At 34.3% G+C, this 17,463-nt stretch overlaps 1 pseudogene; it reads right to left on the bottom strand.

Moving 5' to 3' along the window:
- Nucleotides 1-3,535: 3,535 nt before the first annotated feature.
- The window catches only part of LOC120118445, a 41,778-nt pseudogene continuing 27,850 nt past the window's right edge, over nucleotides 3,536-17,463 (bottom strand).

Raw genomic sequence — 17,463 nt, 5'->3', positions numbered from 1 at the left:
TCATCTGCATCATAGCTTGAAGTTGATTTTCAAAGTTTCACATTTTTCTGATATGTTGCTTCTCTCTCTATTTCCTTCGCTTCATTTTCGGCTTTCATTTTAGCAACTTTTTTTATCTATTTTAGCCAACTGTTGTTTTAAATTAATTTGCGAGATAGGCTTGTACTAATTATTTAAGGATAAGTACATAAATGTTTTTTAAATATAAGATATTTTATCATATTTTAACTATAAATGTTGCTTTGTGAAATCCCTCAAAATGAATGGGTACTTCTAGGATACACTTCACCTCATATGGAATAAATTGTGCTCTCAAATATCTCTTATTATCTGACGAACAGTTTAATAACTATCTTTATAATTTATAGTATTTTAATTTATGCTCATACCTATTACCTAGATATACCAAGAAACCTAATAATATTACTATTGAATATTTACTCAAAGGGTGACAAATTTTTATATCCTAGGTCTTAGTTTCTCTTAGTTGGGGAGAGACCGAGCTTCAAAAAACAATAGGTGGCTTTATCGATACACATTATATAAACTAAAAAAATTCAATTATACTTGTATTCATCAATGTAGGAATTGAATTTAAGCTTCCCGTCCTCTTTTCATCATTGAACTCCTAATATATAAGAATGAGCACAATTGTTCCATAAATGCCATCTTTTTGCATTTATGAGATGTTTAAATTTTTGAGAGTTCCACAGACATGCAAAAGAAATTTTCACCCAAACAAATACATATTTTAACATGTTTAAATTACAGTAACGGTTAAAGCAAAGTCAGAAATAATAATTCGCTTCATGATAATAATCCATTTTGTAAGTTTGTTATTATAAGTAGTTCCTTTAAAGGATCTGACTAATCACATAGACAATATTTGGACCTTCGATGTAAAATTCTCATATTTTTTTCAAGGTGAACCTTCACTTCTTTCTTCAATATAAATAAGAAGTAGGTAGTTATTTGAAAGTTATTTAAATTAAAGCTTTATTCATTGGATCACAAATGACTGATTAACTGAGTCCATCAAATAATTTCTATTCACCTTAAGATGATAAAACCTAGCTGACGACTCTAAAATCATTTCTCGGAATGACTGATTTTTTTAAAATCTATCATAAAATTTTGAAATAATTTTTTTTCTCCCCGTCTTTTTAATAATGTTAACCATTTGTAAAGTTCAAATATTTTTGAAGGCTTGATTAGAAAACAAGTGTCTCAAACTATACCGTTTTTCTCAAATAGGTGTTCAAATTATTTTTGACTCATCCAGGTGTTTAACGTTACAAATGTTATCACTTTATGTGCCCCGACCTTAATGTTCAGTAAAACTTCGTTAAGTGACATGTGTCATGTCCTGGTGATTTAAAAAAAATAAAAATATTATTATATTTTTAAAAAATAACCTTAATTTTTCTTAAATTACAAAAATAACTCCAATTCCCTAAAAATTTTAAATCTCTAACCCTAACCCTCCAACACCGTCCTTGTTGGCCACGACCACTGCCTCCAACGTCGTTCTTGCCATCTTCCTAGTCAGACATCATCATCATCATTGCTGTCGATTGGCCATCGAGATCGCGTAAGGTCGTGATTTACAACATCGGGATTTTTTGGAGTACACACGTCGATTGGTCGTCAATTGACTCATGTTTGGGTAGCTTTTCATAGGGTTATCAATAGGTCGGGTGGAGGTTCATCGACGATAGGGCAACGATTAGCATGGATTTAGGAGTTAAAATTAGGATTTCAAAGTTTTTCAAAATTTTTTGAATTTTTTAAACATAATAATATTTTTAATTTTTAAATTTTAAATAAAATTTCAATATTTCCAAAACATAATATGTATTCTTTAACAGTAGAATTTAACAACATTAGATTCGAGACACCTAAAGTGATAACATTAGTAACGTTAGTCGCATGGATAAATAGAAAAAAAGTGTAAACATATATTTAAAATAAATGTACAATTCTGATATTTATTTTCTTATTAAGCCTATTTGGGTCATGCAAAAATAAAACGGTCACTGTCAACGTTTGAACAATCAATTCGTGTATTTATTGAGATTTGTCTACTTTTAAGCAAATAATTTTTCTCAACCAGATCAAAATTGGATGCATTTTCGCTGACAATCTAACCATATACAAAAAATCTGAATATCCGATTTTACGTAAAAATATCTGAAATTAGATTTGAAAAAAATCAGTTTTTTTAAACCGGATCGGATATTTTAAAACCGGATAGTATAACCAATTTGGGAAAAAATTGGACGACCGTATTTTTACCGGAATAAAAACCGAATAAAAAACTGATTTTTTATCCGGAAAAAAATCCGGTCTGGGGTTTAAAAATCCGATCTAGGGTTTAAAAAATTAGATGACCGAATTTTTTACCGGATTAAAAACCGGTTACACCGGTTACATCATCTGGCCCTCCAAACCGGTTATGATCCGAACCGATTTTTTTATAAACCGATTTTTTGGCTTGGTAAAAAAACCGGATCGATTTTTATCCGATCTGGATCGAATTTAAATCCGGCTATCTGCATCTCTATCTAACCATATCAATATACGTGTACGTGTGTATTTATATAATCTATCGCATTATATTTAAAATATTCTATACTTGCATAAATTTCAATATTTTAAAATATAAAATTTAGTACGTCTCCGTGTTAATATCATGTTCAAAATTGTTCATGCTAACTTTAACCTCATTTTATAATTTAATATTTTTTCATGTGATATAATCGTATTGTATCCATTATTACTAGGCTAATACAAAGCTACCTAATATTTTTATAATGAAATCACTATAAGTTAAGGTTGTAGTATTATTTAAAATGGTAAGACAAAATACTTAATTAGAAAGCTTGAGCCCTGTGTCATACATCCTCAAAAGAAACATCTATAATACTTTTATTTATTTTATTTATTCAAAATTTAAAAGTAATCCTTCTATTAACATCTTAATTCATATCTCGCCGTCAAATAATGAAACGAAAATGAAAAGTATTAAAATGAAAATTCATCTAATGAGAAAAGCAAAAAAAAATATTAACATGATAAAGAAACATCTGTTCTTTTCTCCTCTCTTACGCATGAGAAATGCAAAATTCGTTTATACTCGCAATAGTTTCTTATTATAATGACTTAAATTTGATATATCTAAATAAACTTTAAAACATTAACTGTTCATATTACATAAATTTTACACAATTATATGCTAAGACCGCCTTAAGCAAACCATTTCGGAATTCTAAAGATCAGAGTTAGTTAATCATAACTGACCAGAATTAATAATAAACACCATTACTCGATGTTAAAAAAACAAGTGGAATCATCTAATGTACCGATTTTGATTCCAATTTGATTTTTTAACTAAATTAAAAAAAAATAAAACTAGTATATAATTAAACATATGTTGGTTTAATAATAGAATCCTTAATGAAATTAAGAGCTTAAAATTGAGAAAACACACATAAGACCAAACCTAGACTTCCTACAGGGGTTCAAAGATACGGTGTTCGACGTTCATAATAACAAAATAACATGAAATTGTTACTTTTTAAGATGTAAAACAAGCAATGAGCACGTGGAGTAATACGAAGTTCGCAAAATTGAGACTACACCAACAATAAATATATTATGAATGCAATTAAAACAAACCTCGTGTCTCTGGCATTTCACAAAAAATTACTCATAGTTGGCGCTTGTCGGATGATAACTTCGAAGGAAAAGGCTACACCGTGCGTACTGATAGACGAGAATTATCCACGCAAGCAACAAGCAAATCATCTGATTCGGAAGATATATTGACCACTTCAAGTACTAAAGGGATAAAATCTTCGATACTCGATCTGTGCATCAGGAGGTATCTCCCTTCCGGTACTTGGACTTTTAGAAGATTAGCGTACCTGTGGAAACAAATCATAATTGCCACTAACTAATTTGCAAATATTTTGGTTCAGCTAGAAAAAGAAAATAGTCAATGCTACTAACTCTGCAGCAGTGAACAAGTGCTTGTGCTCGGTGATGATGCAAGCAGGCCTGTAATCAGGAAGGTTTTGAATGCAACGGAAAGAGAGTTTATTCATCATCACAAAAAGGGGCTGAGTTCCGGTAGCTTGCCTCAAATGGCATATTAACAGTTCAAATAGGTTCGGACATGATCGAGTCCCTGTTGTACAGCTTCACCGTCAATTGAAGGGATTGCGGCAAGGGCCTGTGACATCAGAGATAAATCAGGATCTTTTCATACATGCAAACTTAAATCAGAAGGATACATCTGAACCAGTTGAATTTCAAAAACCTTGAATTGAATGTAAAGCTTTAAAACTTATTTTTTTTATCCGACTCTCGGCAAAACATAAGACCACAAAGAGAAACCAGCCAGAGTAATTGCAGGAAGGTGGGTAATGCACTGATACTAGCATAACTTGCATCCTTTTGAAAAGAAAGTAAAAAGATGAAATAAATGATACTTTCTCAGACATCTGACCCCTTATGACACCAATTATGATTTCTATCGCTTTAGAAAATGAACCCTTATTCCAATCATAGAGAACATTTGAACTATTATTGAAAGCAACAAAATTGTCTCCGTAGTTAACTCGATTGATGATTCCAGCCAACTGAGGTTGGATGCAGTGATACTCTTTCACCAATGTTGCTTCCAGTTTTCACTTATGTCAGACACATTGTACCCTCAAAGTAGACACTGCAGGATCCCGCTTCCAAATATAACAGAAAACTACTAAAATTTGACTGCACTCAATCTTACAAATACCCATCTCTCACTCACTCCTGAACTGAGCAACATAGGTTCAACCATTAATTTGACTGGACTTAAGTTACCTGGACTCGGATGCATTGGATACGATATGTATCCAAAAGGTATGTTCAATTATTCCAAGTTTTTCATGTATTTGCACGCTCCTTAGAACATATCCCCATATGCATTCCGAATTTGGAGGAACAAAACAGGACTGAGTTTGATTGTGAGGTTCAAAACTCAAATGATCGTCAGTTCATATAAGAAAAGTTGAGAATATACTCAACAGAAGAGAAAATCACAGTGGACATTGAATTGCATGATACAAGCGGATGAGCTTGAGAAAAAAATGGGAATAATGTAATCTTAATTCAAGCACCTCCAAAGATAAAAATAATGGCATCCCACCACTCCACCCTATCAGAAAATGAAGACATACTAACCTGTTCTAGAGCAATTGAATTCCGACATATCTGCTGAACTCCAAAAAGGTTGATCAATTTCATGTCAGCCAAAGCCTACTCTCCCATTGATTAGAGGAACAAGATAATATATAGATTAAAACGAATCTGAATGACGACCAAATTAGAATCAAAGTTAACTTATCGAGGAACTCCAACCTTGATGCATTTGCTGCAATACTAATATCCACCAAATATGTAATTCCGCTTCACTCCAGCAACAAAGGTGCTATTTCCTCATCCCTGCGTGTTATCTTTACATAGAAAAATGAAGAAAAAATTCAAACGATGGTCTCACTATAAAAGTCATTAAAGATAAAATAAGAAGCAGACCCTTTGAAATTGGAACTACTAATGAGAATAAAATAACTCATCAAAATTACAGAAATCCAATCATATTTTTATTTTAAAAAGAGAAAAAGGGAATGTTACAAGAAAACCATAAAATTGAAAGAGAAAAATGTAAAAAGCAAACAAAAAAAAAGAGACAAACAAACCCAAGATACAGCTAAGGATAAGCTGAACATGAAATGATACATACTACATAGCATTAAGAGTCCTTCCTATTAACATAGATGTCAGACATGGGTGCTTGAAGAAAATGAAAAGATGGGGCGACATAGTAAAAGAGCATAACTGATATACAATTATCCATTGAAAACTTAAAACTGAAACAGGTTACACATTAACAACAAATTGAGAAAAGAACCTGTGCAGTGAGTGAAATAATGAAATCATCAGGCTCTTCCACATCTTGGTTTTCCAGGTATTCCTTATATGTCATTTCCTGTTGGAGCCATACAATGTTAGGTTACTTGCAGGTGCTTTTACCACATAGTGATTATATCTAAAATTGCGCTATTTGGACAAACCTGCAAATGGAAAATTGTCTCCAGCTGCATCTCCACGCGCATAACTTTCAAGCAATCAATTGCTAGTTTTCTGTACTCATCTGCAAATGATGCCAGATCCCTAGGTGGTGAACTGCTTGTTTGTTTATTCCTAGGCTTGCCACTCTCAGCATGGTTTAATTCTGCTAGTGGGGTTGCTTTTACAAGCCTACATGTTCATTATATAGTTTAAGATGTAAGAGAGCAGAAAATATATTGGACATGAATTTTTCAAAAGCATAATTGTCTATCGTATCATTCTTGCAGAAGGATCTGCTTCACCAAGAACATATAGGGGAAAATGATATACCATTATTTGTATCTGCATATGGCAGGAAGAGAGAAAGAAGGGAATATTGGGATATTAATGCACCATAACATTTTACTTTTCTTTGATGCAAAGACCTATGCAGTTGCATGTACAGCTTTAGGTTTAGTAATGTCAATTCCTTATGCTCATATACAATTTTCAGTTACAAATATTTATCTCCTTATATCACCAATTCTATTGGATCTAAAAATACACGCTTGAATCGTATAGAAGAACAAAAGAAGTTACTTGCCAAACTTATAGGGGTATCATAAAGCATTGGTACATGTAGAAACATCGAGATCCATGTTTTGGAATCCATTGAATAGATCTCAAGCTGCAAGTGTCAATACTATTCATAACTCTCTATTTCCTAGAAAACTAATCTCTAACCCCCATGTTTCTTCAAAAATATTGCATGTTAAATCCAAATACCAACTCAAGCCAGGTGAAAGAACTGCCTTTCAATGGAGTCTGCAACATACTCCAATGAATCACTCAGGGCAGCAAACAAGTTTATTGTCATCACGAATTAGATTCTCCTGCACAAGATATGTTAAAAGAAAGAATGACTACCTTCAATTGATACTTAAGCAACAACAATTTTCAAATTGATATAAAAGATGGCACCTAAGTTTCATATCCAGTCAAGCTCAAATGCATAATAAATTATGGACAATTCAATACTGGACAGCTATTTGCTCAAAGGAAATTTTGAAACAGCAGGCATTAATCTTCACCCAGCATATGTACCTGCTTGATGGGACGCAAATTTAAGAGGAGTTCACTTAGTTCTGATTCAATCTCAATACTTTCCAAATCAGAAACAATAGTTCCAACATTTGACTGACCAAGTGCATTTGGTAAGCACACACTAGCAGGATCAAGTCGCATCAATTTATCAATATCATGCCTTCCAATGACAATATAACTCTGCTTCTCAAGAACCGCCTGAAATATTAACAGTGTTTATGAACGAAAAAGGTATATTTCTGTATGCGTAGTAGAATGTACAAAAATGAATGGTTAGAGATTAATTCTCCATTATATTAACACTAATAACAATGACAAATAAGGAAATAGTTTCAACTAAATCAAATAATTTCAACAAGAAGCATGTCCATCACTGCTTCTCAGTCTACACAATGGCATGACATTTTAAATATTATACATGGAACCAGTTTTGACAACACCAAAAAAAAAAAAGGTCAACAACAAATGAAAAGCATGTTTAAAGAAACCTTAAGGAAGAGAATGTATGCACAAGGCTTCATACCTCCATGTATGAAGTTCGACATCTTTCAAAGGTTCGCTCAAGGAAAGTTTGCACAAACTTCACAAGTTCAGCTGCAAATTTAGGCATTGCTTGAGCCCAACCAAGCACCTAGTTAAAATAAAGTTTTATGTTAGGAAAAAGAGCAGTTGTAGATGGACAAGAAACTTGAACACAAACATTAAAGATGAACAAAGAAAAATGCTAAATGAAATTAACTGAATATTTAAAATAATGAGACAAGGTTGCAGTTTGTCCCCTCTCCTTTTCAATCTAGTTGGGGAACTCTTAAACTTAATGCTGATCAAGGCTGCTGATCTAGGTCTTTTTCAAGGGTTTAGCATTGGTAGGGTTGAAAATTCCTTCCATTTGACACATTTGCAGTTTGCTGATGATTTAATCCTTTTCTGCAGAGATTCTCCAATGCAGATTTTAAATATTAGGAGAGTTTTGAGGGTGTTCGGTGTAATGTCAGGGTTGCATTTAAACCTGTCTAAGAGAACTTTGTTTGGTGTTAATATGGATGTTGTCACGATCAATGAGTGGCTACGAAAGCGGGCTGTGGAGTGGGGTCGTTTCCCATGACTTATCTGGGATTGCCGATTGGTACAAGGAAGAATTCTGAGGGTATGTGGGATCCAGTAATCCAGAATTTTAACAAGAGACTTGCAGGTTGGAAAGCTAATTCATTGTCGCTGGCGGGAAGACTTGTATTGGTTAAATCTGTGTTGTCCTCCTTGCCCATTTTTTACCTTTCTATTTTCAAAATACCTCTCAAAGTGACTCACAAGTTGAACTCTTTGATGGCTAACTTCCTTTGGGGGAGATGATCATGCTAGGAAACGAATTCACTGGGTGAACTGGAAATCGGTTTGTCAACCTTTTGAAGAGGGAGGTTTGGGAATATTTGATTTAAGTTTGATAAATAGAGTCTTGCTTGGGAAATGGGTGTGGAAATTTGCTAATGAAAAGAATAGCCAATGGAAAAAGTTGATTTGCTGCAAAAACAACGTTAGTAGCCTGTCTCTTTCAATTTCAAGTGCTGCTTCACCTTTAGATTCTTGGTTATGGAGAGGTATATTGAATAGCTATGCGAAAAATGATAAGATTGGAGATTGTTTGAGTGATAGTTCAAAGTTACTAGTAGGAAACGGTAGGTCGATAGCTTTCTGGACTGATGTTTGGGTTACTAATTTGTCTTTAAAAAATCAATTCCCCAGAATTTTTGCTTTGTCGACTAATAAATGGGGGAAAGTATCTGAGTTTGGTGAGTTTGTAAATAATGTTTGGATATGGAATATTCAACTAAGAAGAAACCTTTGTGATTGGGAATTAGACCAGTGGATTGATTTAATGACGTTGATTGACACTTTTAAGCTTTCTAGTTCTGTGGATGATTTTCTGGGCTGGTCGGGAAAGGGGGATGGCTTGTACTCGGTCAAGTCTTGTAGATTGACGCTATATGGAAGTCTTGAAAGGAGTTTTGATTGGAATAAGTGGGTCTGGGCTGGATTGGCCCCTCTTAAAGTCCAAACTTTTTTGTGGCAGATTTGTCATCGCAAGTTAGCAGTGAGAGTGGAACTAAAAAACAGAGGGATTACCATGGCAGATGTGTTTTGCCCCTTATGCCTTTCCCATGAAGAAACCATAGAACACCTGTTCTTATGGTGTTCTGTTGCTAGGGAAATGTGGATCAATTTTCTAAGGTTATGGGAAATCTCTTCTGTTCTGCCTCAAGACCCATCGTCCCTTCTTTGTTCTTGGTCGGACCTTAGGCAGAATTCTAATATTTGGTGGTTTATCCCGGCTGTTGTTTTTTGGTCAATTTGGAAGGCAAGAAATCTGGTTGTGTTTGAAAACGGGAAAGTTGACAGATTGGGTCTGTATTTTATTATTAGATTCAGGTTGGCAAAATGGTTTTTAGCTAAACATCCTACTATTCAGATTCAGACTGACCTACTAATAGAGGATCCTTCGAGGGCTGATAAATTTCATCTTTCTTCTACTCCTAAGAAGGTTATTGGCTGGACTCCTCCTCCTTCGGATGTGTTTAAACTGAATGTGGATGGGGCTGTTAGTGGGGATGGGATGCAAGGCGGAATTGGAGGTATTTTGAGAGATTCTAACAGATGCTCCTTAGCCTTTTTCTCTACTGTAGTAGGGCCTGGTCTTCCTATTTTGGCAGAACTGAAAGCTATTAAAGAAGGAATTGATTTCTTCTATTCGTCTGATTGGGCCAAAAAGGGAAAACTAATTATAGAGAGTGATTGCAAAAATGAAGTGGATTGGATTTTAAAAATGCAAACTGTCCCTATATTTTTCAGTGAACTGGTGGAGGAAATTGGAGCTGTAATTTTTTATAAAGGCTGTGTTCTTAATTGGATTCATAGGAGCTGTAATTTGGAGGTTGACAGGCTAGTAAGCAGGGGATTGGTTGAGTGTTGAAGGTTTCTTTTGCTGTATTGTGTTATGTTTTTACTTCGGGTTGTTTGGGCCCTTTTTTTTGTATTTTTTTCGCTAGTTTGGTAATCAGGACGCACCTTCAGTTGTGGGGGACCTAGCCTATTTGGTTTAGGCTAAGTTAGTGCTGTTGTTGTTTAAGGGTGTTGTATGGTTGTATGTTTTACACAGGGGTGTTGTCCTGGATGTATCTTATGTACTGAAGTTGTTGAATGAAATTCTAAGGCGCTCTTTTCCTCCTTCCAATGATTAAGGAGTTTTCTTCAAGCTCCATTAATTAAGGAGGTTTTTAAAGAGGCCTTCAATTCTTATCAAAAAAAAAAAAATAATAATGAACAAAAATAGTTTCTTCAGGAAATAAGACAAATAAGATAAACTTGCCTCTTTTGCTAAGAAATCAATAGCCTGAAGCCCCTGTAAGACAGGTCGACCTTTCTCAATGGATGAATTATATGAAACACTGGGATTTGCCCGTGGCCGAAATGCAGCTGGACCTGTAAGGAATCACTTTAAGGTTATGAGCATGAAAGGAATTCCACCAAAAAAGGTTAAGGATTCTGAAGGAGAAACAAAGCTGGAGCATCGTATATTGATATAACTGATGTATAATCCTTTTTTTTAACCTTGCATTTCCCTATACAAATCCACCCCTAGAAATTACTACATTTCACTTAGATGGACATGTATATTTTCTTTCACCAATGCAGGTAAATCAGTAGTGAACGGTCCATTAATCTCATTGCTGCCTTGTTTAACTAAAATCTCATGCAGATTTATTTATATTTTTTAATTATATAGTGCCAAACCATCATTTCAGTGTACTCACTCACTAGCACCGGTGATACAAGCCTGCGTTAACATCCAACAAACTAGATCAAACCCCATATTGTCTTTCTTGTAATAGCAATCTTAAGACACTAAATATTGAAAATACCAATAGCGTATGATTAATAATAAAATGAGATGTGTAGTTTTGATAGACAGTATCATCTACCAAAAACTATAATATAAGAATACCAATAGTTTTGATAGTCAGTTTGTCATCTTAAGATGCGAAATATCGAAAGGACCAATAGTATATGATTAATATAAAAAATAAGATTAATAACTGTGGCAGCCATATGGTTATAGAACTTGCTAGATATGGCTTGTTGTACGCTTTTCCGGTAGTCAACAAACATGGTTGGCAGAAGGCGGTCCTTCACAAAGTTCTCCATAAATGCTAGCAATCCATCGTTCCTGCAATTATAGAAATTTTAGGATACAAAAGAACATTAATGTCAAGTTACAGCCCCCTCGCAAAAGAGTTGGACCACATATTTTACAAATTTCAAATAAATTTGATAATATACAGAGAAATTTAAGGATTTTAAATATTTTTCCCTTCTACGTCTCACTGCAAACCTGAACATTTTGACAAGGGATTTGACAAAGGAATAGCACAGTAAGAAATGGATGTGTTCTTTTCCTAACAGCTACTTAAATACTTTTCATATCATTCATGACACTTATTTGTACCACATTCAAGCCTGGAAAGGAGACTTACCCAAGCTGGGAATAGTTTTCTGGCAGCATAGAAGCAAGCTTGTCTGTAAACTGCACCACACATCAGATTACAAAAGGCCAGACCCATCAATGAACATGTAACCAAAAATAAGTTTCAAAACATAGATATTTGATTCTCATGGTCCCAAACCTGATGAACAGGGCGATACAAAGATGCAGCTAGATAAATGCCTTGCTCAGGCAAGACAGCTGCAGAGCCATAACCCTCTTGTGGAACATTGTGACCCTTCTTATTCAATCCTTGGAGAACAAGATCAACTCCTATATAGGAGACATAGCATAAAATAATATAGGTCTGTGAGGAGATGATTCACAAATTGAGCATGTCAAAGAAGTTACACCTACAAAATTTGCAACTCAAGAAGGAATGGGAAAATAGAAGTTTCCAGTCACCACCTTGTAGAAAAAAAAATCATGAACGGCTGCCGGAAAGGAATATACATAGAGAGAGGGGAGGGAGGGAGGGAGGGAGAGACATATTAAATCAGCACAAAAAAATCTCCTTCTCCAACTGCTCGCCGAATCAAGCAATTTGGATAAAAAAATGACTTCAATTGAAAAAGTCAAACATGTGAAAGTTACATCTAAAAGCTAATTGAAAATCTCATTATACTCTCTCCTGCTAGCTAAACATAAAATACTTCAAGTGAATTCTGTTCCAGAAGAAAAATAGACTTCAAATGATATCACCTCCATACATAAAGTCAGCTAAACAGAAGCAAGAAGTCTAATTCTACAACGTTTACAGTGAAGAAAAACAAGCTTCTACGTAATATGTCTATAAATGATATGGAGTTTAATTCATTTAGTTTCATATATCATATCTTTTTTCTCCAAGGAGCCAAGAGAAGGTGAACCCTCATCTTTATAATATATTACATATTTGGTAGTCATTACTCTCAGGAATTAAACTCAAAGAGTCAAGCTTATCAGCATAAATTTTACTTAATTGGCCAGACATAAATCGCTCCTTGACTGATTCATACTAATAATAAAAAATCGAGGAGAGCCCATTAATATAATATAAATCTCATTAATAATTTAATAGGGGTACTTCACCAAATAATAACTAAAATCCTTTCACTGAGGAGAGCCCATTAATATAATATCAAATCTCATTAATAATATATAGATTATGGAAGAGGAACTAAAAACAATTCAATGAGTTTTGCAATAATTCGACTTTATCATACCCTGGTTTGGAACTGAAACGGTAGCATCTGTGAAACGGAAAGCAAAAGTGAGTGCATCTTCTGACCCGTCCCTGTAACCAACACTATCAACTTTTACTCTTCTTTTTTTTTTCATAAGAATAGGAGGCCTCGTTAAAAACCCCCTTCTTAACTGTCCATTCCAAAAAAGGAAAACAAAATTAAAAAAGAAGGGAATTTAATAGGAAAACTATCACAGTTATAATTGTAAAACCAAAGACAGTGCCAGCAATGGTACAAAATGTTAAGCATCCAGAGAGGCGAGACACCCAACTTAAATATAGAGCCGCAGAGAACTAAAGACTTAATTGATAAGACCATTTATTCTCTATTACCTTTAAACCACTACCAGCAAAAGACATAACATGAGAACAGAAAAATCCAGGAAAAAAAATAATGGAAAAATATAAATATAAAGACGCAGAAAACTAAAGACTTGTCTGATAAGACCACTTACTCCCCATTATCTTTAAACCACTACCAACAACAGACATAACGTGTCAATGGAAAAATAAAGGGCAAAAACAATGGAAAGAAATGAAAATACAATCAACTTGGGCTCTAATTCTATAACTGGCCATGGTGGAGAGACCAATTTGAATGCAAGCACCACAAACTCAAAAATTAACTGATATAGGATAAAATCACTTAAGGAATAAACACCAGAATCTGAAGCCTGTATAAAAAAGAAAATCACCGGAGGAAGATTGACTTTTCGGATTATCTACAATTGCAATTCTGGGAAAGAAATATGCCAACTTTAGGGAATAAATAACACAATATGTATCATCCAATCCCTTGTACATTAGCCATGACTTGATTATTATTGAATATAGGAGAATCATATTGAGTAAAATTAATGCCTTTTGAACATCTATTCTTACTAACTAACAAGAGGAATGCAAACAGAATAAGAGATCCATTATTTATTTAAATGACCAGATCCAAAACAATGAAAAACTAAACTCCAGTTGGATTTTGTTCAAGCACACAAGGAGATGATTACAAAAGGATACAAAACAGTAAATCCTATCAATTGGCTCTATGAAAAGGAAGAAAGGAAGAAAAAGGACACACATACATACACTGCAAAAAAGGGGTAACCCAGATACGAAAATGCAGTAGCAAAATAAAGATGAACATTGGAAACTATTGATGGATCCATATAATTTTCCTATTGAGTATTATCATAAGAGACTCCAGCTACTTGCCTCTTTTCATTTGTAGGAACCTTGCTTGCAAGCCTGGCAGTTTGTGTGGCATCTGCTGATGCAGCTTCAGGGGTTGCTCGAAGAATCTCGCATATTAGTTGTTGGCATTCACTCTGTAACACATAATGGGATAAATGTTTAAAAATGAAGATATATAAGCTCAAGTAATAATGCCAAAATCAGCACTGAAAAGAACTGTCATTGCTGAAGCACCAGAGAAGATAGACCTGTAAAACTGTCAAGGAAAAGCCAATACTGTAACCTCCAGTAACTTGAGATGCTTCAGAATCAAGGTTTACATTTGTTGGCAGTGACTTTTGTGTGTTTGTGTCACTTTGTAGGGAAGATTTCGACTGAATAAGCTCTCCAACAACAACATGATTCTCTGATCAATTACAGCTGAGAATTTAGTTCCATTTTTTAATATAAGAGTAAACAAAATTGAAAGATAATAAGAGTAATAAACAAAAAATTCCATGTCTCACCAAATATCCGAACAATAGTCTCCAAAATTGAATCAAGAAGTTCTTTGGCACCAGCTTGTGCTTTTCCTGTAGCAGCCATCACAGCCGAGACAGGGCTCACTGCCACTAGAGTCCCAGCCAATGACATCCCATTCTGACGCTTCTGTTTGGGTAACCAGTAGCTTTCAACATGTCCTTTTGTAAAGTGGATACTGGAGTTACCAATTCGAGTGGCCTTATCAATTCCAGACCTTGAAGAATTAATGAATTCTGCACGCGCTTTAATCTTGGAAGTGATAATCTCATGAATTGAGGGTCGCAATCGTTGGCTGATACATAGATAAACCATTATTTTTTTTTTTGATAGGAATGGCAGGCCTCGATAAAAACCCCCTTCATGATTAATGGATCACAAAGTGCTCCTTAATCAGCGGAAGGAGGAAAAGAGTGCCTTAATTTCATTAAAACCCAGAAATTACATAATATTTAGGGAACAAAGCATATAAGCTCCCTATACAAGCCGATCTAAAACCTAAATTATAACAGAAACAAAATAATGAAGCTAGCCAATACCCGCCTTTGCTAAGGCGTCAGCCTCAACATTAGCTGACCTTGCAATACCAACAGCATACATCTCATTAGTTTGTTAAGTGCAAGCCGTTATCAAACGATAAAATGCCTCAAGACTCCTTTCCATCATGCTCAGTATGTAATTTAAATCCAGAATTATTTTGAGTTCATTTATCTTTTTAGAAAACCGTCTGAAAAATCATTAACAGATGATGAGATAAAGGAAAATTACCGTAGATTAGAGTAGTTATTCAAACCATATTCAGATTTTATCTAAAAGCACATATTAAAACATTCTACCACATAAGCAAAGCAACAAACCATATTACAGCCCCAGCCGCAGCCACTTTGTTAAGCAAGCAGAGGCACTCCACCAGGGTCTGCAAATACTTCACATGAAGTGGAGCATCACTCTTTTTAATTGTTTCCTAGATCACCAAAATGAAAACAGTGTTTCAATGATAAAGACCATAGAAATTAATGAAGTCAACATCATGAGATGTGGTAATGTTAAGTGAAGTAATTATACAACAAATTCATCAGGAGTAGAAATCGAAAGCCATGGTGGGATCTGATGGGATATAACTTTGCTATCTTTTGCATCACCAAAATTATCATGTGGCTCCAAATAACCATCCTCGTCATGGCCATCATTTGATGAACTGAAAAAAGAAAAAAGTGAGATGCAAATTCAGACAACTGATGGGAAATATGATATTTCTTAAAGCAAGTAAAAAAGAGAATCCGAAAAATTATTATTATTATTAAAAAAAAAGAAGCCTAATGACTTTCTGCATGCATAAAAACACCAACCGGTAAAGACTTTGGATGATTTGTGCATGATAAAAACTTAAAAGCCAATGAGCAAACATTGATAATGGTGGAGAAAATTTATGTAACAAGATCCGTAAAAGAAAAGATTTTAAAATAGGTAACAGGTTCAGATATGAACATTTAGTAGAAGAAATCACTTAAGTCACATTTCACTCAGGTTGCCATAATTTTTATGACTTTATGACCTCAAAAGAAAATTTGGTATTCAAATCATTCTTCCAACAAACTCTACTAACTAAAACAGAAGGGAATGTTTGTTCTCCTACATTCTAAAGAAATCTGTTTTCAGCTAGACGTGACAATATTGTGAAAGAGGAAAGAAATTTTCCGAGGGAACAATTCCAGTAAATCAATGAGTCATTATTAACACTTAAAAGCAATGCATATATTACTATCATAACTGTTAAAGCATACATTATGTGCTTTTTGTTGTTGTTGTTAATACACTATATGATTATGATGTTTGAAGCTCGTAACATCCTTCAAGAGGAATGTAAAACAGAGACAACAAAAATAATTACAAATTTGTTTCATCTTTAAAATGTGAGGCAGGGAAAAGTCGGAGTACATAAAGACGGATATTTAAAACAAAGGCAAAATCTAGACTTACCCTCCATCAATGGAACCTGGCCTGTATGATCCATCTACAAGTCCCTGACTGCCAAATATATTATCACCTCTCACTGACCTGGTTCTTCGAGAGACGGGATGTGAAGTATTTGTAGTAAATGCAACAGCTGTCGTTGTAGGCACTTCATCATCCTTTTCGTGCATGCTTGTTGCAATTGAGCTGCAAAATTTAATCAATGAACAAGAGTTCTGTAAAAGGGAAAACTTTCCCAAATGCCTTTAATTAGCATAGACAACATGCAGAAAGTATATAGAACCGGATAAGACACTTTCTTTTCAATTCAAATTTCAATATGAACAAATCAATAGATGAATTGCAAGAAGAATATGACACAGAAAATTAAAGCCCTTAATAGATAAATACCTGTATTCACCCTTATTGTAAAGATGTGCGTGCAAATCCTCCAAAACTTTATAGAACAGAGCACTTCGCAACTTTGACAGGTCAGATCGAACATCTTGGAGAGCACCAACCTAAATTATATTAGGTTAGAATATTTAAGAGCGGGCATCTAAAAGCTCTCTACATGGTTTCAATTTATATGTCTATGGATTATTTTTCATGTTAAGAATAGTATAGAAGTTTCCGTTGTTTCATTTGGTTTTGTTGTAATTGTGCATAGTCTATCAATGTTATGCCATCACAAATAAAGATGCAAAAGAAGATTTACAATGATAAGGAACAAAGAGAGAACATCATGTTAGCACCTCTTTGGAACAGCATGTGCAACCCAAATAACAATTAAAGGCCATGTTAATCAAAGGTTAAAAGCGTCTAACAGATTTAAATTAGAGATTAA

The sequence above is a fragment of the Hibiscus syriacus genome, unplaced genomic scaffold (genome assembly GCF_006381635.1).
Source record: "Hibiscus syriacus cultivar Baekdansim isolate YM2019G1 unplaced genomic scaffold, ASM638163v2 tig00110328_pilon, whole genome shotgun sequence".
Taxonomy (NCBI): Eukaryota; Viridiplantae; Streptophyta; class Magnoliopsida; order Malvales; family Malvaceae; genus Hibiscus; species Hibiscus syriacus.
Note: the sequence above shows the minus strand (reverse complement) of the source record. Positions and strands in the feature narration are given on the sequence as shown.